The sequence below is a fragment of the Pipistrellus kuhlii genome, unplaced genomic scaffold (genome assembly GCF_014108245.1).
Source record: "Pipistrellus kuhlii isolate mPipKuh1 unplaced genomic scaffold, mPipKuh1.p scaffold_m20_p_37, whole genome shotgun sequence".
Taxonomy (NCBI): Eukaryota; Metazoa; Chordata; class Mammalia; order Chiroptera; family Vespertilionidae; genus Pipistrellus; species Pipistrellus kuhlii.
Genome location: NW_023425537.1, coordinates 2166136 through 2191111, shown reverse-complemented (window position 1 = coordinate 2191111; position 24976 = coordinate 2166136). Strand labels below are relative to the sequence as shown.

Sequence of the window (24976 nt, the reverse complement as noted above, 5' to 3'; positions counted from 1 at the left end):
AGTCCATAGAAAAGCGTCAGATGCCCAGTCCCTGTTTCAGTTACGTGAGAGGATAATGAGGAAGTTGCTTGTGTCTGGTAGTGGGGGCGTCAAACACTATACAAGGCTGCTGTGTGTTGCCAGGTCAGGATACTCTCCCTGGTAACTTGGCAGTTGGAGAATCTAACCAATCTCTTTTCGGGGGTTATAACATCCCAGCAGTTTATATGTATTGTGTTGGAAAGTCATAAAAATTAAAATATTTCAACATTTCTTAATAAAACTCTCCTTAGATCAGGGAAAGGGGAGGCTACAGACCATAATTTCTGCTGATCAAAATGGCAGGTAGAAGGCAATGTGTCAAGTTACCTACTTTCATTTTCTCAGCGGAGAAATAAAATCTCTTAATTGAGATGACTCGAGGTTGACATTTCACTTTGCCTTTCTTGGTGGTAAAAAGCTAGGATGTCTTTCTGGGAAATATGATGCATTGAGAAAAGAATCTAAGCACCTTTTGTGAATTGAAGAAATCAAATACAGACAATATTCCTTCAGGACACAAGCATGACTTCAAAGTTTGCAAACATTTGGGTTCAATTCTATTTCTGATTTTAGTGAGCAAATATGTCAAGCTAGATTAATCCATGTATGGGCATGACATCTGAATTACTTGATACTGAGAATGATGGACTTGCACTTCAGATAAGAAGGAGGAGGAGGAGGAGAACGAGAAGGAGAAAGTGAAAGAGAGAAGAGATATTTGTCTTTAAATGTCTTTATTTCTCAGAGCTTCCTGATCTTGGCAGGATGAGCAAGACAGAGGATTGCAGTAACTATTCTTATCACACATGTGGGAGTTCTCCCTGTGCACTTCCTCTACCAGTAGCTCCAACCACATCTTGAGAAATTTTTTACAAAATGTGTTCGATCTGACACATTGCCTGGCAAATGCACAGGAGAATCTGGGGTTGAGCTCAGAAACACCATCACCCTTTTCCTTCACCTCAGAACACTTCTTTGAAGACACTGAAGTCTCTGAAAAGAGGAGGTGAGAACAGTTTACTTGAAGAATTTGTGTGAGATTATGGTCCATGCGGTCATTTGTATAATACTGGGCACAGTGTTTCATTGGTTAAAAAACAAACAAACAGCTTTAGGAACTTGTCCTGAATTTATGTTCTTGGTAATTCTTTTTCTCCATTTGGACGCCCAGAATGAGCACAAATGGATGCCTGATTTATGGAGATATATGCAAAAGCTCCGCCAACAGGTACAAGTAGGCGAATCAAAGTCTGCTGTCTCCATGCATCCCTCTCCCCTCCATCTCCACCTCCACTTCTCCTTTTCAAGTATCTTGTGCTCCGAGTTGCTGCTTTTCTACTATGTGGCTCACTTTGCTTTTGTCCCTCCGTCCATATTATCACCCCCTTTGAAGTGCCTGTCCCTTACTTCTCCTTGTAACCAAAGCAAGTGTCAATAAGTTCCAGATGAAGTCCATGGGCTACCAGAAGCTTTTTTTTTTTTTTTCGGTCTGGACACATTATATTGATATAATCTCATCCCTGGAGCATTTAGGATACCTGTTACAATTTATATGTGTTGTGTGTGTGTGTGTCTTCATTGCACTAATTTTTCTCATTACAAGTATCTCAAGCTTCTTGAACAAAAAGTGAGTACTATTGAAATACGGTCCTATCAACTGAGTGCTCACTACATGAAAGTAGCAAAAAGTGTTAAAGCAAACATTGAAAAGTGATGCAAGAATTAAACGGAACTTTCTTATCTGGCAATTTCTGTGCGTGTGTATGTTGAATTGACATCTAGCCCATTCCCGTGCCTAATGCTACCTGTTGTGGTAGCGGAAAATGCTCGGTTCCATGGTATTGTCTTTGCTTCATTTATACCTAGAGAATCACTTCCTTGTAGCTCCATGTGGTATTATAATTAGTTCTGACTAAGGAGATGTAAGCAGGAGAGCTATGTGCAATTCCTGTGCTATGTCTTTAAAGGAAGCAGGCAAGGTGATCATTCTTTCCAATGTAAACACGATGGCTGGTGCACAAGCAACCATTTTGGGCCAGGAAGGTGCCTGGGGACCTACTATGATGTATCCACATTATCAGCCAAGGACAGCAATATGTAAGGGTGGGTATATGAAAAATTAGAGAAAAGCAGACAAATTTTTCTTCCATTTTTTAAGGTGCTGTAAGGTCTGTTTCTAGCATTCACATGTAAACCTCGGAGGACCACTCTCTTAGTCTACCCTGGGCAGTCCTGGGTTACCACATGCCTCAGTGTAATTTTTCTACTACTACCCGTCATTCTCAAAAGTACCTGGCTTAGGTGATGTGTTATACGAAGGTGCTACATAATCCTTTAGGTTCCACATGTTTCTAGCTGCAGGAACATTTATGGAAATGACATTTTCCCTAGGAGTTTAAATGTAAAACAGCTAAAAATGGAATTATTCTGGTTTAAAGAGGGTTGGAATGGCTACAGTTTTGCCTCATAACTGCAAATTACAGAGATTACAGAGCAGGCCTGACAGGGTGTACTAGTATGTGTGTGTTGGGGGAAGTATTCATACATCTACTTGTGTGTGTTGTTTTTTTCTTCATTATTGATGGGAATTTCTATCAACTAAAATATAATATTGTCCTTAGAGACAAATGTAATGATAAATAAAAGGAGAAAATAAGGAAGATGCACTGGACATTGTGTTTTTCGGAGTTCAGGCAATTTATTGAATTTACCTAATCCTTCACACTCAGGGATATGGACTTGGTTATCCCAATTTTACAAGAGAAAAAAACTGAAGTTGAAAGTGACTCAGTGAGTTTTTATGGTCACATAAACATCTAGCTAAATGGCTGAAACAAAATCCAAATTTACTCAAGCTCCTCTAAGACTGATTAAGACTGGGGTTTTCCCTCTTTTTCTACGAAGCATTCTTTTTGTTTTGGCTCTTGTCCATATTCCCTCCTATTTACCCAATGACTACTGTGCTTCAGTTATTGCATCCTCCTTCCAGAGAAAAGAAAAGAGGAAGTGAGAGGAAATGAAAAGTCATGTTAAATGAGTCTATCCCTTTCATGAGAAAAACAAAAGCATTCCAGAAGCAGCAGTGTCTAGTGGCTATCATCAGTTAATCCTCAGCAAAGGTGAGGTTATGGTGACCTGTCATTGCCAACTCTAACAGCTGCCCATCAGAGAATCCTGCTTTTTTTCTCCCCCATGGTCTAGTATGCTTGCTAAGGGGGCATTGCCTAGATAAGGACCACCTTCCCAAACCTCTCTTGGGTCCAGGTGAAGCCACATGATTAGATCCTGACAACAGAATGTGCCTGTTAGTGATCTTGTCTCCTCCATGAGGAAGTGGAAGGACTGCATTCCTAGACCCCTCCTCCTCCTCCTTCTTCTCCTCCTCCTTCTCTCTTTCTCTCTCTCTCTGTGTGTGTGTGTGTGTGTGTGTGTGTGTGTGTGTGTGTGTGTGTGTGTATATACACGTGCGTACGTACCTGGGACCTAGGTACTCAAAGATCAAGATGACAGAATGCAAGACATCTATGAATTACCAAATAGAATGTTGCCTGTGTGAATGAGGAATTAATTTTCCTTGGTTAATTCATGAAGGGTTGGAGTCTGACTGCTATGGAAGCTACTCTTATCCTAATGGTTACATTGGTTTAGGCCGATCATAACTCATCCTGTGAGTGACCAGCATTTGGGACTCTTATGTTTGAGTCCTAGATGTCTCGCTGCTCTTGACCAATTAATTGAGCTCTAGTTCTCGGGGAAGAATGCAGGTATAGATGCTGTAACAGCAATCAGAGGTGTCTGCCACACCAAACCACCACAACTTGTGGATGTTTATGGGAAATGCCAAGCCCTGAAACCCGCGGAGGCTCTAGAGAGAGAGGAGGTCTGATGAAGGGACTGTGCTCAGCATGGAAGGGCACCTCGGGGAGACGCAGAGAAGCTGCATTGCATAACCACGCATTTCCACCTTGCTCTTGGCTTGGGGTGATTGCTTTAGTGCCTGGGATCCTACTTTCAGCACTTTGAAATGCAATGTCTTCCGCCCTCTGCTGGTTACAATTCTGCTTTTCAATTTTAAGTCAGAAAATGGAAGGAGGAATTCACAGAATGCCCCACACAGGAATAACTGGATCAAAAGTCTCACCCTCCGGAGCGGCATTCACGATGCCCCGCTTAGTTGAGAGAGTCAGCTCCGCCAGGAAGAAAAGCCTCCCCGGGCTTTGCGGCTGGGAAGCCTGCAGCCCCCAGCTCCGCCAGCTCTCTCCGGGAATGCCCCACCGAGCTTCTGTCCACAGAGGTCTTCAGCGAGTCCTCAAAGGCTAGCTTTGCTCGGGATGGCTCTGAAGTCCTGGTGGTCTCCATATATATATATATTTTTTTTTATAGAAAAGCCTTTGTTCCTTGAAGGGAAATGTCTAAAAGAATCTTCCAACCACACAATGACTTTGAAAGGCCAGTCATCATTTAAATGCTGCCTGGCCAGGACTTCATCAGCTGTCTCTTTCCCTCTCTGGTGTATCTGGGAGAGAGCGAGAGCCTGCTCATTATCACAGGAAACTGTTATTAAGTTATGTCAAGTGCAATAGCTGTGACCGACACTTGCTAATAAAGAATGGGTGTCCAGGAATAAAATGGCGCTTCAGTTATGATTAGATGTTCACTTAGATTTTTAAGGATCTAGATGCCATAGAATTGGAATTCCATCTATATGCTATTAAAACTCCAGTGTGTGTGTGTGTGTGTGTGTGTGTGTGTGTGTGTATGTGTGAGAGAGAGAGAGAGTATGCATGGGACAACACCCACCAACTGAGCCACACCAGCCAGGGCGTGTGTACATTTTTTTGTTTTGTTTTTTAATTTTAGTCTGAGCTGTCATCCATCGTGTGAATATACTTCACCTGTTGATAGATATTTAGGTAATTTCCAGCATTGGGTTATTGTGAATAAAACGGCTATAAATATTTTTTGCACAAGTGTTTTGGTTTCTCTAGGAGAAATATCTGAGAGTGGAATTGCTGGCCACAGACATAATACATTTCTCAAATAAAATGTTGTATGTTAAAGCAACAAGAATCTACAAAAGAATTCTCCCTGAATTCCCTGCGTGCTGTCTGTTTTTCTCTTGGCCGGAGACTTGCCTGACTTATGGGAATTTGGAATCGCCCTTGGCATTGCATGTGGCAGCACAACTGTATAGAAGCTTCTGTGAAAGTTTTTGTTTCCATGAACGTTGGGAACTGTCAGGAGTAAGAATTATGTATCCGGTGTGAACTTTCACATAGCTGAAGCTGCTGTCAGCAGGTGACGAGCCCAGGGCTTAACCAAATAAGTCAAGACAAGAATTCGTGTGTTTTTTTGTTTTTTGGATTTTTCCAAAAAGTATCCAAGGCCCTCCCTGCAAAATCACCTGGGTACCCAATTATACACACTAATAAAAATAGCTTGGGCACCCTTTTATCAAGTAGCTTGGGGATCCTTATGACCAGAGATATTTAAGAATCGCTAGATCGCTCTGGCTGGTTTGGTTAGTGGGTAGAGAATCGGTGTGCAAACTAAATGGTCCCAGGTTCGATTCCGGTCAAGGGCACATGCCAAGGTTGTGGGCTCGATCCCCAATAGGGGGTGTGCAGAAGGCAGTCGATCAATGATTCTCTCTCATCATTGATATTTCTCTCTCTCTTGCTCCTCCTCCCTTCCTCTCTGAAACCAACAAAAAGGTGTTTTTTTTTTAAATCGCTGGGTGGATCTGGACTCAACGATTCTCAACTGTGACTGCACAATACAGTTACTTAAGAGGGTTTTCAGAACTTCCATGCCTACAACACACCAAAGACCAAGACAGTCAAACTCTCCAGGCATGGACATCAGGCGTCCATAGGTGGCAGTGAGTGGCCAAGGATGAGAAGGACTTGTCTGCCCTGTGCCATGGCTAGCGATGGTGAGGGCCCCACCAGCCGCGTCTCTGACATTCTGTTGTCCATCCATAACTCCTGACAGTATTGGAAAGGACTGGGGAAAGGACTTCTTAATGTCCTTTGCGCCAAGATGCCTGGACTCTCAGTAAGCAGAACTCTCCGCAGGGGCATTGTCATAATGGGTTGCCTAAGTCTTGTGGAAAGCCACACATCTTTTGGACATTAACCTGTGCTCTGAATGGCAGAATTAAGTCATGAAAATTGCCTTTACCTAACAAAGTAATATTTCACATAAAATCATATAGTAGGCCCCTCACTTAGCAGTTTTGACCATGCATGTTATTGGTGGTGGTGTTGTACCAAAGAAATAGTCTGAAGACAGTGCCCCGGGCAGGCCTGGTTAGTTTTCTGCAGCTTCAGTGCAGGTGGCCAGGCTCCTGGGGTCATGACTGTGCCTTTTACATTATGAACTCTCCTAATGCCCATTGGGCAATGGCTGGATCGATGAAAAGTTATTAAGTAGCTCAATTCTTAGGAACACATATATTTCAGAAATGAAATTCTCTTTTGGGGGGTGAACTTGCTTGAATACTCCATTAGAATTTACTTGATAAAAATTCCTTGATTGACTGCATTTCTGTGATACATGATTGGATGTCTACTTCAGTGCCAACCTTGCATTTCCCCCCCCAATTTGCTAACATTGGCCTTGTACTAATTCACCTAAAAAGCAACTCAGAGAATTTTCCTATTTTCTATTTGCAAATGCAACATTCTCTACTGGTATTTCGCATTCCACCCTACAACTGCCTCCCAAGTTAAGTGGATTTTATTTTGTAATGAAATATAATTGCTGGATACAGTAACCTAAGTAATTACATGAGTCCTTTTAAACTCCCTAATCCCAGCATGCCAGCTGAAGGGGAGAAGAACTTCGTCACCCCCAAATAGGCCTCTTTGGCATAAGCATTACTTTAGGCTGATTGTTTCTAAAATATGATTTTTACTCTAGAGCAGTGGTCAGCAAACTGTGACTCTCGAGCCGCATGCAGCTCTTTGGCCCCTTGAGTGTGGCTCTTCCACAAAATACCACCTGTGGGCGCACATGTCTAGTGTGATTGAAACTTCGTGGCCCATGCACAAAAGTCAATTTTCAGCTCTCAAAAGAAATTTCAATTGTTGTACTGTTGATATTTGGCTCTGTTGTCTAATGAGTTTGCCGACCACTGCTCTAGAGGAGCTCTGAAAATCAAGTGGACGTCTTCCTCCTATGAGAGCAATCTACATCTGTAAGGGAAATGACTCAATCTGTAGGAACTCTTATCAAGGGCAAAGACACAGACTTGTGTGTGCATGACAACCATCTTGTTTTCTGTGCTTTACCTGACAACCTGGCTCTCTCCCACCCAACACACTTTGTCTTTAGCTGGAGGTGGTGTTTCAGGTGATGGCTTGGGCCTTTTTGAGGAGTAACTCCAATTCCACGATGCATGGAGGCTTTGAAGTAGAAATGAAAAGAACAGTTTGGTTGGCACAGAGAACAAGCAATCTTTGTGGGAGCCTGGTCATACTCTCGATCTGTGTCACCATGCCAATTGTGTCACTTTGGAATTTCACAGGCCCCAGCCTTCACTCAGTGCCCTTTAAGCAACCTCTGTCCATCCACCAACCCTTTGGCCTCCAGCCATCCTTCTTAGCCCGCTTCAACTGTAATTTGCATCTGCCTGGCTGGGAGGCAGTTGATTTTCTTACTACCTTTCCAGTTGCCTTAGCCATTCCCTGTCTTGAGTGTTGACAATGGGAGAGGGCAGTTCTGATATGTCACCCCGAGTCTGCTGGATGAATATTTTCCTTTAGGAAAGAGTGAAAGTGAAATCCCATCCTGACCCACCCTCTTTCCAAAACAATAAACATTTCCTGGCTGTCAAGATTCCCCACATTGCTGAGGGCGGAGCAGTTGTTGAGGAATAGGCAGCTGAGCTTTATACTTGTCTGGACCATCTGTTCTCATAGTTAGTTTTAAAGAAAACTACTAAAGTGATTGCGATTCATTGCAAAGAATCATGGAAAATGTTAGGAGTCTGTGGCACAGAAAAACTTAGGCCTACTGGACATCCATGCAAGAAGTAAGGCGTTTCCTAAATTAGTTACTACAAACTGGTGTTCACACAACAAACTATATTTCCCAACCTCACTTGCAGATGGAGGTGATTGTGTGATTAAGCTTTAGCCAGTGTTGTGTAAACAGAAGTCCCTTCAATGGGGACTCCTAGGAAGCTCTGGAGGGGGCTAAATCCAGATGACAATTCTGTGTTTCCTCCTCTCTTTTTGAGGATATAAAAGCCAATTGGAAAGGGCAAGCAATGGTGCAGTGGGAACTAGGAGATTGACTTTTTAACAGCACGTGTGCTGGCTGCTCTGGCCCTGGGCAGCCTTCTGCTTGACGTCTTTTACACAAGATAAAAACAAGCTTCTACTCCATGGAAGCCACTATTTTTCAGTATCTGCTTCCATCAGATGAAGGTGATCTCTGATAAAGTGCACAAAACTTCTATCGAAGTTTTTGTTATTTTCCTGTGTGTGAGGAGAGGATCATTTACATTTGCTTTGTCTACAAGCTGTTCTTTCTGTGTTAGGGAGAGAACTTCTCTCTTTTTTAATTTTAAGTGTTGATTTCAGAGAGGAAGGAAGAGGGAGAGAGGGATAGAAATATCCATGATGAGAGAGAATCATGGACTGGCTGTATCCTACACGCCTCTTATTTGGGATTGAGCCGGCAACTGGAGCATGTGCCCTGATGATAATAATTTAGTGACCGCTTACTGCTTAGTGAGGGCTTGACATATGCTATAGTAAGTATATGCATCACCCATTTGACAACAGACAGGAATGATACCACTGTATCCTGTGCCTGTCAGTCACAAGCCAGTGACTAATATGCATTAGGAGGTGGTCATTTTAAAAGTCCAAAGAGCCTACTTCGCAGGGAAGAAGGACTGGTATGAGGAGAGGTCAGAAATAATGACACGTTAGGTCATGTGAATGGGAGGAGTGCCTTCAGAACGTTCACAATTAGTGTATCCAGATCAGAACCCAAAGCCACTTAATCCAATAAGAGCAGCTGATCTTTAAGTAACCACAGACCCCATCAACTTCAAATATCTCTGGGACGTGCAAATCTCTGTGGTCATTTTATTTTGGAAAGTGTTACCTTGACACTGGCCCAACTGACCATAGTGATTTTCTAAAAATTGCACCAATAGCTCTCTATAAGTAGTTCCAGGCAAAATATATAACATAAACTTTTCAAAACAGACCATAGAAGATCCCCTTAGACTTTCTGGCTTGGGCTGGGACTAGGAATGATTGAGTTAAAAAAAAAAAAAAAGCATATTGACTTTTTTGATTCATTGGAAAAATTGCTCCCCATGAATATAGTTACAAGGATTCAGATTAAGACCATTTGTCTTGGTTCCACCTGTTGACATTGATCAATAAGCTGTTGAACATTGGACTACATAAAAGATTTACACTTTTCTTTCCATTGGAAAACATTCTTTGAAATCCACAAGGTCATTTTAGGGTCTGCTATAAAGACTCGTGTGAGTATGTGTGCCATTTATAGAAACATAAACCCAAGCATTGCATATTTTAGGCATGAAATAACAATAGGAGAAAAATTATTTTAACCCAGCCATTAACACTTATAATTGTTCAGTCAGTTGGATTAGTAACCGATAGCACAGACTGTTTTCCGAATCTCAGAATTCATCTGTAAATAATAACAGCTCTGATAGCCTGACAAACATATAGATTAAATTTCAAAGTTTTAGCAAGAAGAGACTTCATAATAGTTTAGTCAAGAATATTATTTAGTTCTTACTACATATGTAAGTACATCTACTGTGCATATGTTTGTCAATAGATATGCAATCAATTTAATTGTGGGGAATAATTTAGTTCCATATGGAGGTCACATAGCCAAGGTTGATGAGTAAGTAGAGTATGGAGTTAAGTTGTATCATTTTGGCAAAAGAGCAAAACAGAAAAGTCTATAGAATAATAATACCTATAAACTAGGATTCTTTGCTAAAATGGCTCTAGAGACTAATAAAAAAAAGAATTACAAATAAAAGGTAGAGCTAAAGTATATTTACAGTTGTAAGTATGCAAGACACAGCACTTATTCTTGTGTTGTTATCTATGAATTACTGCATTGTTTTCCATACAACAATTATAAACCTACTTTCACCCTAGCTAGTATTGTTTGAATAAGAGATCCATTGGGTGAGTGGGAACATTCAGAAGACCTCAATTTAAGACCCTATTATTCTGAATAAGAGCAAGTCACCTTAGTTTCCTGAGACTTATTATTCCCATTAGTAACATAATGGTGTAAGCATGTCTAATTTAATCAATATGCTTTTGAGATGTCTTCAGGTAATTGACCTACAATCATTTAGAGACATATTCTGAGTGTTAGACTAGTAAATATTGTACTGAGAATCATTCCAAGTCCTAGCCCAAGCCAGAAATATAACGTTACTTTTTGTGTTGGAATAATTCTCACAGCACTGTGCATGCATGTGCATGCATGTGCTTATATGTGTTAACGTGAGCCTTGTCAAAAGATGACCACAACTACCTTCCTCCATTTCAACTCCCTGCTAGGAAATACTCGCATGTTAAACAATCAGAGGAAGGTGGATTTCAAAGCTGTGGGTGCCTCACTATGGTTAAGATATCTAGTCCAGTGGTCGGCAAACTCACTAGTCAACAGAGCCAAATATCAACAGACAACCATTGAAATTTCTTTTGAGAGCCAAATTTTTTAAACTTAAATGTCTTCTAAATCCACTTCTTCAAAATAGATTTGCCCAAGCCATGGTAGTTTGTGGAAGAGCCACACTCAAGGGGCCAAAGAGCCACATGTGGCTCTCGAGTTGCAGTTTGCCGACCATGGATCTAGTCTATTAAAGTAGAAAACATGTTTAAAAGGCTTGCAATGGAAGGGAAAGGAACAGAAAAATCACCAATTCCTAGCTCATTCATCACCACTAAGCCCATCTTTGCAGTCTATGTTTTCCAAGGATGTTTATTTATCATCTTTGTCTGCTTAGTGTACAGGATTGAATGGTACAAAAGAGAGAGATTGATCCATATTATTAGTCATACTTTGGGGAGGGAATATTTTCCAGAGCAGCAACTCAGACACTGCAGTAAACAACATAAATCAAAGACATCAGGATGCTCACAGCTGTACTTAAGCCCTGTTGATAGGTTAACCCTGGTTGGGTGGATTAATTTCTTCCACCCCCCTTCTGTGTTCAAATAGACTCTCTCATGTAGCTCAAACAGGAGCAGGGAAAATACACTGCAGACTTGCTCGGTCCATGAAAAGGTTGAAAATAATATAGCAGAGTTTCCTTTTTAGTGATACAATTTTATTGGACTGCCATGAGCACCCAATGAGATGAACGCTTGTTTGATGAAATAAATATCAAACTTCTGGAAAGTTGTCTTTCAATTAACATAATTTAATGTAGCTGATATTTTAAAGATGAGGAGTTTATCTAGTTTGTGGAAAAATAGACACTTGATTAAACCATCAAATTAATAGCATTTTACTAAGTGGCATTATCAAGATAATTTTATACGAAAGATAGGAACTATTCATTTCATTAAGCAAATATTACTTTTTCTATTTCAAATAGGTATTTGTTTACTGAGTTACTCATCTTCTCTGACATTATTTTAGTTTTAATAATTTTTGAGCCCTACCATTTCTATTTCATGGCTCAGAATGACAGCAAGTTTGCCCTTCAGTGATAAATTATTAACACAGTTAATATTTCAGGTTTAATTTACAAGCAGAGTAGGAAACAGAACATTTTGATATTTTTTTCTAATTGATTTCCTAAGGTGGAATATTTAGATTTCTTTTAAGTGGCATGATTGGGAAAAAGACAGTTTTTGAGTTTGTGTGTTTATTTATCATCTTTAATTTTAGTAGTGGACCTTGATCCGGATAACAAATGCATCCAAAGATTTAATGCCAATTTGGATAGACATGTACACATCGCTGGCCTGTTACTGACAATTCACCTGCTCTCATAAATACCTAAGGAAAGAATACCAATTGTCATTTTCTTTCATACTTTGAAAAGTGGATGTTACATCATTCTTACTGGCCCACCCAATTGCTTGCAGAGAGACATTTATTTTATTTTTCCAATTATTTTATTTTTCCAATTAAAGTTTTCCTGTTGGTGAAATAATTCATGCATAAACCCTTTTGAATTTCTGATTGCTTTTATGCATGACAATTCTCCTCAGCCTTTAAGAATGCAAGGTCCTTGCCAAAACTGGTTTGGCTCAGTGGATAGAGCGTCGGCCTGCTGACTGAAAGGTCCTAGGTTCGATTCTGGTCAAGGGCATGTACCTTGGTTGCAGGCACATCCCCAGTGAGGGGTGTGCAAGAGGCAACTGATTGATGATTCTCTCTCATTGATGTTTCTAACTCTCTATCCCTCTCTGTAAGACATCAATAAAAATATATTTAAAAAAAAAGAAAAAGAATGCAAGGTCCAGCTGCCTTCGAAGCTCCCTGTAGAACTCACGGTGTTCCGTGTGCTCTGTACACCCCGCATCTTTTCCATCTACACAGACCTGTGTCTGTCCCGAAAAGCCAATGCAAAGAACAATGTCATCTTCCTACTGATTTTTCCATTCCAAATGCTTCATGTAACCTAACACATACAAAAATAATGCATTGTTTAGATGTATCTGAAACAAGTATTACACAGCAAGTTGAACAGAGACTAATTCAGAGCATTATTGTTAGCAGATGATGCTCACCGTGTCTCCTTTTCCCTCTTATGGGACACATTCTATTTTCAGTAGACAAGTTACAAGAGAAACTGGCAGGCAGAAATATGTGGCTGTGAATAGGAAGAGAGATATTCAGACCTCTGTGTCTGGCATCTATTTTAAGTTTGATGTGATACCATTTCTGGTTAGGCAAATCTCTTTACTCCATAAGGAAGAAAGAAATGATTCCAGTTTAGATCTTCAAAATCTAGCTTCTATAATACTATCAACAATAATACACACACACACACACACAGAGGGGCCAGATTATTATGATCGCTGAACACATAATAATCTGGCCACTCAGTGTATATCCTATATAATAAAAGGCTAATATGCAAATTGTCCCCTGGACCAGGAATTTGACCGGCAGGCAGGCTGGCCAACCGCCTATGTCACCTCCCCCTGGCCAGGCTGGCCGGACCCCACCCATGCACGAATTTATGTACCAGACCTCGGAGATCATAATAATTTGGCCACTCAGTGTATATATAACAAAATTGGTAGCAAAATAATCTAGCTTCATAAAAGATATCTAAGCTATCTTTGCTTTAGCATGAAGAAAATAATTCATAGCTTGATTTGATTTAGCATGAAGAAAGTGATTCATTTGTCTCAGATTTCACAAGCCCATTTGACCATTTATTTTCAAAGGTTTGTGGTGAAATAGTGTATTGTGATTATCTGGCTTACAAAAAAAATGATTTCCAATTCAGCTGGATCAATATGGAAGGAAAACCTAATGGCAACTTACTTTCTTATGTAGTTGGGTGAGAATTTAGTTGGGTGAGAATGTGTTCTCGTAAGAATGCAGATATATGCAGGGATAAGCAAAAGTAGGTCAACAGTTCTTATGGCATATAATACAATTAATAAATAATAATTACAATGATCTGTGTTTTGTGTACTCACAACTGTAAACTTACTTTTGCCCCACCCATGTATATTTCCTGACTTCCAGGAATACATACTCTGTCAATTATAATATAGTATCTGTCCTATTATACCTATAAAAGCAAACCTAGGAAGAGGGTTAAATGAATGGAATTCTAAGGATGAATGGGAATTCCATATGCATCAGTAGGCATTTCACAAGAAGGGAGAGCTTGAAATTCCAGGGCTTGTTCCTTAGAAAATAGTTGAAATAATAGGGCAGGAGGCTGCAATGAGGGGGCATGCCAATTGCGGAGGGCCCTGAAAGCATAGCGAGGAGTTATACCTAATCTTACTGACTTTGGAAGTTTTCTATTTTTTTAAATAATTATTTACCATGACTCGTTTTATGTAGAAAATTGAAATCCATCTATTTAACACTAATGAGTTCTTTTCCCAGGATGTAAAATGCTACCTGAAATGATGCTAAAGTCACAGTTCAAATTCGAGCATCTGGTTTATTTAAGAAATGGATCATTTGAATGGCATTATAATAACATGGAAGAGATGAGAGAGATGTGTAGTGCAGGCATATGTGTCTGTGTGTGCTAGTGGGTGTGAAAAAGTAATTAAGATGACACATTTTTTTTCATTCATTCTAATTTCTTAAACTTCCGTGTATAAATTAACACTGAGAAATAATATATTTAACATTTCAATAATATGATTATGTAAATAAAATGTTTGTACTAATTGAAACAAATCCCATAAGGACATTTTTGGGGGATTGAGGTCTAGTGTTTGAGTTATCCTGTGCTTTGAAAGTAACAAAAGTATAATTTAAAACATTTCTGATTCTAAGAAAACATTTCTATTTCTTATGACTTTCTGCTTTCTGACAGCCTTCTCTAACTCACACTAGTCTTACTTAGAGAGTTTATTCCCTCAGAGCCTTTATCAGCTGCCTCTATAAAGCTAAGCTTGTTGGTTGAAGGCTTAGCTAGTTCTTATAGTTTTCTTTACTTTCAAGATTAAAGATATATAAACCTGACTTGCTTATACTTTATCTTCTCAAAAAAAATTAGATTGGCCATGGTAGTAACAGGCACACTTGAGTTTAAGACTGTCTGGAAAACCCCAACTTGTATGGCTACTTTAGCAAGAGAGCTGTACTAATTGGTCTAATATTTCAAAATAATTAGGTAAGCAACTCTAAATATTATACTTGCTAAAAACTAGAGTCGTGCATCTTATTTTTTAGTATTGATCCTGTAGTTTCTTCCTATTACTAGCTTGTGAAGTTGAGAAAAGAAAATGTTAGAAATATAGAATTACAATGAATGCATATTTGCTGTCCTAAAATTTGGGATTTTTAGAGAAGTTAATGACTACCATTATCTCTGAAGAGCAGATGACCTCAAATATGTGACAATGGATTTATCAAATTAGTGACTGCCCCTGTAATTACAGAGTTCCAAAAATGACACACCACACATGTCATGGTCAAGTAGAATTAAAGTGGAAAATGGATGGGAATTAAAAAGCAAGTGTTTTTAACAAACAAATAAATGAGCTAGAGCTACATGGTTTCAATCCACATGCTGGCTTAGTCAAGCCCACACAGCATTGTCCTTAGTGCATGCAGATCCAGGGCAAGGCCCTGAGAACCTGAACACTTGACTCTTTTTACTCTTGTGATGGTGAAGGGAAAGGGACTACAGCTGGGTAACCTTGGTCCATCCTATTGCAGAGTGATCATTCTATAGTCAAAGCTGAGAACACTGGCTCTGCCTGGAATCCTCCCATTGTTACTCATCTCCAGGTAAAGCCCAAACACTCAAGCATAAACAAACAAGTCTCTTCCTCATTTCATTCCTACTGTCCCTAGAACATCAATCCAGCTGCTTTGCCCTCTAGATTAAAGGTGCATGGGCCTGTTTGAAGGTCCTCAAACACATCAGGAACCTTCAATTTTGCCTATGCTATGCCTTCTTGAAAAATCTTCCCCAGCCTACCAACCAGGCAAACACCAGGTCTTCCATGGGATAGTTTAGAGGAGTTCTTATTTGGAGCATCTCTCTTCACTCCTTTATCACTTCCATTAGCCTATACTACCGTGTTTCCCCGAAAATAAGGCATCCTCTGAAAATAAGACCTAGCACAACTTTGGAAGAAAAAATTAATATAAGGCACTGTCTTATTTTCGGGAAACAGGGTAGTTCATGCTTTCATTTTAGCATGGATATGGTCATCATTTATATTCAGTAATTCAGGTCTCTCTCTCTCTCTCTTTTGGTGAGATACAGAAAAATCATATACTAAATAATTGCTGATATATTTTCTCACCAATGAGAGTATGGATTTCCAGGTAAAAAGTCATTCCTTAACTCTGAATTCCCAGAGAGTCTAATTGTTGAAAAGTGAAACAATCAACTAACCGATCAAACCACTCAGTTCAAAGGTGATCCATTGACTGTTCTTGCTCTCTTAGGACACACAGTGTACCTCTAAAGAAGTCAGGGACGCAAAAAGGGGGCAGATATGTCATAGTGACCCATGGAGCCACTCTTGAGTTCCCGATAAGGATCCATGAGGATCCTTGCTAGTCAGTGTACATAGAGATCTGGGGGAATCAGCAGGTATAGAGCCTCCTGGCTCTTTTCAGAAAATGGTCCTCAAATCTCCAAATTCTCCTCTATTGTCCATCCAATACTAGCCTCTCACCAGCAGCAGCCAGTTTGTTTAGATAATTGACTCCATTTAAATGTAAAGTAATTGTTGACAGGAATGGACTCACTATTGCCCTTTGGTTTGTTGTTTTCTGGTTGCTTTGTGCTTCTTTTGCTTTCTTCCTTTGTGATTTGATGGTTTCCTATAATTGGATGCTTTCATTCTTTATCTTTTGTACATCTAATATAGGTGGCTTTTTATTATTTTTTTTTTTTGTGATTACCAGGAGGCTTACATAAATCGTTTTCTATTTATAGGTGTTCACTTTTTAATAAATTCTACCCTCTGCTTTTACCAAACATGGGCAAATACTCCAAAAATAGAAACTGCTAAAAGGAGACATTGTGTTCTCTTTTCCAAACTATTCAAACTTATGAAAATAGTTTAGATATTGAAATTGAATTTTTATATATTCTTCTATTACTTTCCAAATTGCTTGGCGTATTACATTTGCATGATCTCATTATAGCAGATGATATCTGGAGTAGTCATAGTTTTAAATTCCAAACTTTGATACTTCCTTGTTATATCACTTTGATCAAATTATATAATGACGACTCCATTTATCACCTGTAAGATATATGCTCCTCGTATAGTTATTGTGAGATATAAATATGTTACTATATGTAGAATGTACAGAATGGTACCAAGCCCAAAATAATGTTAACTGGCATTATTATAACAAGCAAATTGTAAGCTTTTTCATGCCTCTTCTGGATTTCCATGAGTTTTTAATAGAGGAGAGTTCACCTGATCCATCTATGGCAATGATTGGCAAACGCATTAGTCAACAGAGCCAAATATCAACAACACAATGATTGAAATTGCTTTTGAGAGCCAAATTTTTTAAACTTAAACTTCTTCTAATGCTACTTCTTCAAAATAGATTTGCCCAGGCTGTGGTATTTTGTAGAAGAGTCACACTCATGAGGCCAAAGAGCTGCATGTGGCTAGAGAGCCGCAGTTTGCTGACCACTGGCCTATAGCAATAGCTGTTGGGTGTACAATAGTGTGAAAAGCAAGAAATACTCGACCTGACAAGTTATACTTGGCTGTTGAGTTTCACTGGGTCTCCATGGAGCCCATAACTGTGGTTTGGAGATCTAGAAGACTGGCTGCCATTCCAAAAGACTATAAATGTACAGCTATTAAATGTGTATTTGTTAGCTAGATTGGGATAAGGACTTTGCAAGAACAGAAGGCTTCCAACTAATTAGGCTCATAGAAAAGCCATTACTTAGCTTTTAATTAAGCAAATGGAGAAGGGAGAGCACAACATCATTGTTATCTAATTAAGATGGAGTCTTAAAGCTGGCATTTCCAGAAAAGCTTGATTTAGAAGGTAACAGTCATTACTTTAAAACCTATTATTTCCTAAGGCAGGCATTGAGAATTACAGTAAAATTAAACTTGGTGGTGGTCTTGACTGAGAAAAAAACTTTTGTATTTAAAAGTGAACCAAAATGATAAAGGGCATTTTGGAGCTAGTGACTAATAGAATGTGATGGTGAAATGGCACACCTGGCTTGTTTTTTTTTTGTGTGTGTGTGTGTTTTTTTTTTTTAGGTAAAACAAGAATATAAAGAGTTCTATGAAACCTGACCTATGTGGCTGAGTGTGGACCTATGAATTAGGAGGTCATGGTTCAATTACTGGTCAGAGCATATGCCTGGGTTGTGGGCTCCATCCCCAGTGTGCTGCGTGCAGGAGAAACATCATCACTGATGTTTCTATCTCTCTCTCCATTCCTCTCTAAATCAATAAAAGTATATTTAAAATATGTAAAGAGCCCCACGAATATCACGTGCCATCGTTTTTCCTGCATTGATTTAAGACTACTTAGTCTTCTTGGGATAAGTGAGAGGATTTGCATTGCAGACAAGTCAAAACCACCTGTCCACTACCTTGTGCTTTTTCTAATGAACATGCTTTACTGAGAGAAGTTGGTTGAGTGATTCTCACACACACATTTACATGCTTAAGGAAATGACTCAGTTCTTTGGAAGGTTTTGCCTAATCCACTTAATTCTTTCCATTTTTCAAATGTCTATTAATTTCAATGAAAAAGAAATAGTCTTGTATTTGGCATTTCCAGGCTGTGCTGAGGGGAAAAGAGCTCAAAGGAAGGAAGTGATCATGTTGTTGCTTGCTGTCAGGTAACATTTTGTCATCATTCCTGTTCTTTTGCATTATCTATTCTTTCTCTTGTTAATCCTCCCCCGAAGATATTTTATCATTGATTTTTAGAGCAAGAAACATGGATGTGAGAGAGAGACACACACTAGTTTCCTCCTGAATTCACCCTGACCTGGGCTGGGGTATCGAACTTGCAACCCAGGTACATGCCCTTGACTGGAAATTGAATCCACAACTCAACTTCTAAACATTTAGCCACACCTGCAAATGTTACTGATTCTTGAGTTGACTTTCTGTTGGGTAAATAAATCTGAGTCATTTCAGCTAATGTCAAAATGAGGACGGAGCCCATGAATTCGACTCCGTTACACACTGAGTCTGTGACATATGAATGAAGCTGAGCCTTCCTGTGGTAAATCTTGTTAGTAATGAATAACATCCTTCTAATTAAATTTCACTTTATTTGTACCATTCTGGGTGTCTCAAACATTTTACCATAAGCATTTTTGGCTTTCTAGTCACTGAGATATAATTTATGAATAAGCAAATATTACTTACCTAAGGTAGGTGTAAAGGCAGTTACAATTATAGAAGTGAAACATTCTAAACGGGACACAGGGATACAGCCCAGGGGCCGAATCCCGTCGCCTGCCTCATAGCTTTTAAGTGAAGTTATTGGAACACAGCCGTGCCCATTCGTTTACTTACATATTAATTAGGGATGCTTTTCTACTACAAAGGCAACCAGAGCTGAGCAGTGGCCACTGAGAATGCTTTTCTACTACAAAGGCAACCAGAGCTGAGCAGTGGCCACTGAGAATGTGTAATCCACACAAACCAAACACATTTCCTCCCGGACCTTCACAGAAACAATTTACCATTGACCCTGGCTTAGACCACAGCCTGGTATAACTGCACCTGTTACTGATTTCTGTCAATTAGCTCTTGTTCTAAAACAATCCAGAACATCTAAGTTCATTATTGCTATTTAGGAAATTCCTTGTATAACATGCACATTTTTATGGGCTCTACATTAACCGAGCATTTTTGCATAATGCAGAATTTGCTGGTATATTTCTTTATCTATGGGTGAAAAAATTTGGTGTATCATTTTGTAATTAAAGAGTAGTCATTTTGCACAAGGGGAATAAAAATATTTTACTTTTGAATTAATGATTTATAGAGTCTAGTGAAGCTTTGTAGGTAATTTGAGTTATGAGTAGAAGATGAAAGTCTTTTCACCAATAGTCAACAATCAAGACTTACTCATATTAGATAAGGTATCACACACAGACACTATCCATTCCCTCAGAGCTGCTGTTTACAAGAACATTAAACAGCGCTTTTGTTTCATTTGAAATAATTAATGTAAGGGATTGTATTCAAGCAATGTAAGGGATTGTAGAGAGTATATATAGTATATTTGGAAAGGCGTGGGCAATTGCTGTCTACTGCACAAAGAGAGAGAAGCATATTTCCTTTTATTTGAGACTCATTTATAAAAAAAAAAAAAAAAAAAAAAAAAAAAAAAAAAAAGTGAATTAGGAGTTGATGAATGAAGCTAGCCTGACCAGAGACCTTCTTAAACCCATGGCTTCCTCCTATTATTCCTGAAAACAGCTTTTCAAAATAGTTCCCATAAAACTTTGCATCATAATCAATAAGGAACTGTCATAATTTTATGGATTCTACATTAACATTATCAATAACCTCTTCTTTATATTTGGTACTTTATATAAATGGAACTGGATAGTAAGTATACTTTTACTTAAACATTTTGGTTAGGAGATTCAAAGTCACTTTTGGATGCAGTTGTAGAGTGTAATTTATTCTACTGTGTGTATGTTGCATTCTAATGTTGGTCAGCAAGAGAGTATTAGGGCATAGTGTCCAATTTTGGCTGTTATGAATAGTGCTGCTCTTAAATTCTAAAATTTATGTCTTTATTGAACATCATTAGCCATAGAACTTGCAACATAAACCATAAATAGTATGGCACTATATTTAATAGATTCAGAAACAATGATACTAAACCATGTTTGAAGACTGTGTGTGCAAATTAGTAGGAGAAAAGCCGCAGATTAAGTATATTGGGAAAGAGCTGGGAAAATTGCATCATGTAGGGAGAAATCCAGTGGTATTGATGGTAACTTCCTGGTTTTTAAATTGGCTGGATTTCAGCTGTTCACTGTATTGTTTTGCTTGGTAACATACATATATGGAATTTAAGAGAAAACAGGATTGGATGTGTTGTCTCCTAGTGTTCTGTTTCTTATGCAAAGCTTTCATGCCAGGCATTACTGAGATCTCCTGATCAAAGCAGATTCTCCAGTGACTCAGCAAAACTGGATCACCTTCAGCAGTTTTGAAACCTCTTGTCAACTTGGCCTCTTAATCTTGAATACACATGTCCTAATCCACCCTGCACATTGTGGAAACTTTCTTTTGTTTTTCACTTTTTTTTTTTTTTGAGTAGTGATAGACTTGTTCCCACTGGTTAAACGCCTGAGCCTTCTTGACTGCCCCATAAATAATGGGAGGGAGCATCTTCCCACTCTCTGGAATAATACACTGAGAAATAACACAACTACACGCATGCATTTCCGCCTAGACCCTCGGGAGCAGTGTCACACCCCAGGAAGGACAGTGCTCCGTCTTTCCCTGTTGATCTAAGCAAGAAAGCATGCAGATGGTTCCACTGATGTTAGCAGAAAAGCTCATCTTCAAAGAAAGGCCCAAGAAATAGCTCTGTAGCCTGTTGGGTCTGATCAAATAACGGAAAGGGAACCCTTCCCTGGGAGACTGATCTTTAGACCACCTGACAATACACGTTCCCTTTTGCTTAGACCACATTCCACCTGCTAAGACCACTAATTCTACCCTCCAGACTTTCCCAGGATCTGGACCAGCCCAGAGAGTTCTCTGCCAAAAAGGCCCAACCAGAGTGCTTAAGCCTCTGCTTCCGCATCCCTATGCTTCCCCATCCCTATGTGCTGGCGCCATCTGGCATGCTGATGACCTAATACAGTGGTCGGCAAACTCCTTAGTCAACAGAGGCAAATATCAACAGTAAAATGATTGAAATTTCTTTTGAGAGCCACATTTTTTTAAACTTCAAGTTCTCCTAATGCCACTTCTTCAAAACAGACTTGTTCAGGCCATGGCATTTTGTGGAAGAGCCACATGTGGCTCACAAGCCACCGTTTGTCGACCACTGACCTAATCCATTTATAATCCCTTACCATGTCTGGCCTCATACGTTCCTCCTTTAGAGACTCTAGCAGCCCTGGTACACTTTCCATCAAACCAAACTTGAAGCCTACTACTCTCTTGGTTTCTCGGGAGTGAGTTCAAATTTTCAAGCTAGTGTAGGTTAAGAATGAATGCAATATTGAAAAATAACTGATGAAGAAAGGCATACAAATATTTCTCAGGTTTTTTCATTTTCTTTAGCAAGAGAACTAGCTTCAACTTGCAGGAAGTTCCCTGGCAAATCCTCACCGACAGAACTGAACTGAAGAGAATGCATCTGCGGGGCCTCAAAGCGTTTCTGAATTCCTTGGGGGAACTTGCAGCCACCTTGGCTCCCTCTAGCATTTCATTTCTGAAGCTTAATAGTTCTTCCTTAAAGTTATCAAACCTTTTCCCATTCTACTTCATTATTCTAACAATCATTTTTCTCCCATTATGTAGGCGTGTTTAGATTCTAATAAGACTATTTTATTTTTCAAATGCTTTCTTTCCTCAAGTTGGAAATGAAGATGGAAAATGTTGATGTGTATAATTTCAGTGCATCCAGAAATGAATCCTTTGGGGTTATGGTATGGAAGTGAGTGCAGTCATAATTGAAAATGAGTTTGAAAGCTCTCAACGAATCCTCATTTTCTTTTGAAAATGTTCACTGCAGTGGTTGGGTATGCCTGATGACCTTCCCCTCTCAAAAAGTTTGTCTTGGATATCAATATGTTTTTATAGCTCTGTTAATTTACATATACATTCCATTTCCACCCCAGCCCAAACTCTGCACCCCACATACGGTAACACTGTCTGCTTCCGGTCTCCTAGCTTCATTTCTGTCCCCAAAAGCAGAGTAAGCATTTCTGTGCTTGAGCAAATAGAGACCTCGCTACTTAAAAATCTTTATTTTGCACATTTCCTATATTCCTTTCATCTCGTTCTCCCACATACATCTTGAGAAGAAATAACGCATCTCACGGATTCAACTTTAAGTACTGCCTTTGCCAATAAGACTTGGAAAACAACAAAATACTCTCAAACTGCGGGATATTTTATAGTCATCCATTTGCTCATTCCCATCATCCCCAAGGGGATCAAGCACATGTTATTATTCCATTAAGGAAGTGAAGACTCTCCGAGCCAAGCAATTCTCTTTAGTTCCCTCCCTCCCATTTCCATGTTCTAGAACTGTCTCTGCATACGCTGGTCTCAAACTGTTGTCATCCATACCTTGTGGCCTGCAGGAGATCCTTAAGGCAAACTCACCACAGGGACCAACAGGGAAGCCGTGGAGATAGGGCTGTAGGTCTGCAATGCTGCTCCACCGTGAGTTGTACCCAGTTCTTGTGTCTCCAATTATACCTGCGGGGAAAAGACTCTGTGTTAACAATGGCTGAAAGTAACTCTCCTAGTGAAAGTTTCTTTACCCATGTAGCACTTCTGGTATCCCCCCTCCCCTTCCCCCCACCAACTAGCCAAATCAACCCAAAACAAAACCACCACAGATAAAAATAAAGTCAGAGCAACACTTAACACAGAGACATTTTCGAATATAATGTAATGTAGAAGAGAAAACTTTTTAGATGATTTGAATTTTTATGAGTTTTTAAAAATGTGTTACCTTTATTGTTCAGTGTGTTACAGATGTTCTCCCTGTTTTCCCTTCTTGCCCCGCTCCACCCAGCTCCTGCCCCACCGAAGCCCAGAGAGGTCTGCTCTGCAGATGCTCAAGGAAAGGTTCTTCCTGGATCAGCAAAGCTTGAGAAAAACCACACACTGTGTCTGATACTGCGAGAATCCCCATGTATGTTAGCAGATTAAAGAATCTTGTAAGTCCTGCAAAGTACATTTATCTTTTTAAGTCAAGTCTTTCCTAGTTGTATTGGGACCATGAGACCACTCCCTCACCAAACATTTATTAACAGCTGAGCAAACTATTAGCACACTTGGCTTTTATAAATAAATGGTTTTGAAAGTCTTTATCAATTTAGAGTGTTATAATTTATGTTAATATAGAAATTACCAAAACTTATGCTTGGTTTTACGCTTTAAAAAGAGGAAGGGAGAGGAATAGAGAGAACAACCGCTGAGAAAAATCCATCAGCTGCCTCCTGCACACTCCCGTTTGGGTATGTGCCTACACCAAGGTACATGCCCTTGATCGAAATTGAACCTGGGACCTTTCAGTCCACAGGCTGATGCTCTGTCCACTGAGCCAAACCAGTTAGAACAGTTTTAAGCTTTAAAGAGCACATTTTTATTCTATGAGTAGCACAAAAATATTTCTGTAAGATAAAAGGCGTCATAGAAAATAACAATTAAACATGAACGTAAACACACTGGTTCCCTTTAACTGTGCCGCTTTGTTTTTAGGAACAAGTGCACTGTTTCTTACTCTTGTAGCACAAGTTAAACTAAAGCAAGAAGTAGCACAAGTTAAACTAAAGCAAGAAGCAGCCCCTCACGGTGGGGGTTGGGTGGGAGGGACAAATCATACTAGGGAAGTAGAATTTTAAATCTGCAAATGGCTACTGCCTTTCTATATTTGTGCAAAAAGAACTTGGTATTAAGCTCAATACGCCCCAAGTTAATTTACTTGAAGTACAATTATTCTGAATTTGGAATGGTTTAACGTGCTAAAGGAGTCTGGCGAAATTAACTTTTGCAATATCAATGAAAAGATAACACATAAATCAAATTAATATCGTGGAAGCGACAGATGCTCAGTGAATCTGTATTTTTTCCCTTTGTGATTATTTAATATCCTAATGAAAAAGCTCTCCTATATACTTGCAGAAACATTTATAAAGCCGCACTGGGTCCAAGGAGCCTTTCCCGGCCAGCCTGCAGGAGTGGAAGGATCTCTGCGGGCAGCTGCTTTGAAAGTTACTTCTTTAAGGACAAGAACAAGATGTTGCTTTTCATTTCTTTTAAAACGCTTGTTCGTACCTGGCTCAGTGGCTGAGCATTAAGCACATGCCTGGGTTGTGGGCTCGATCCCCAATAGGGGGCAGCCAATCAATGATTCTATCTCAGCATTGATGTTTCCATCTCTCTCCCTTTCTCTCTGAAATCAATAAAAAATACATTAAAAAAATAAAATGCTTGTTCAATCAGAGTTCTTTCTAAGTCTTAGAATTCTTCATCACCTCTTCTGACTTCAGGAAAAAATGTGCAATAAATATAAGTCTAGAGTC

General features: G+C 39.4%; 1 long non-coding RNA gene across 1 annotated transcript; it reads left to right on the top strand.

Moving 5' to 3' along the window:
* The first annotated feature begins 728 nt into the window (after positions 1–728).
* LOC123651104 lies at positions 729–24765 on the top strand. Its single transcript, XR_006739586.1, has 3 exons — positions 729–1027; positions 23464–23608; positions 24576–24765. It is a non-coding gene; the product is annotated as an uncharacterized LOC123651104 (long non-coding RNA).
* The last annotated feature ends 211 nt before the right edge of the window (positions 24766–24976 follow it).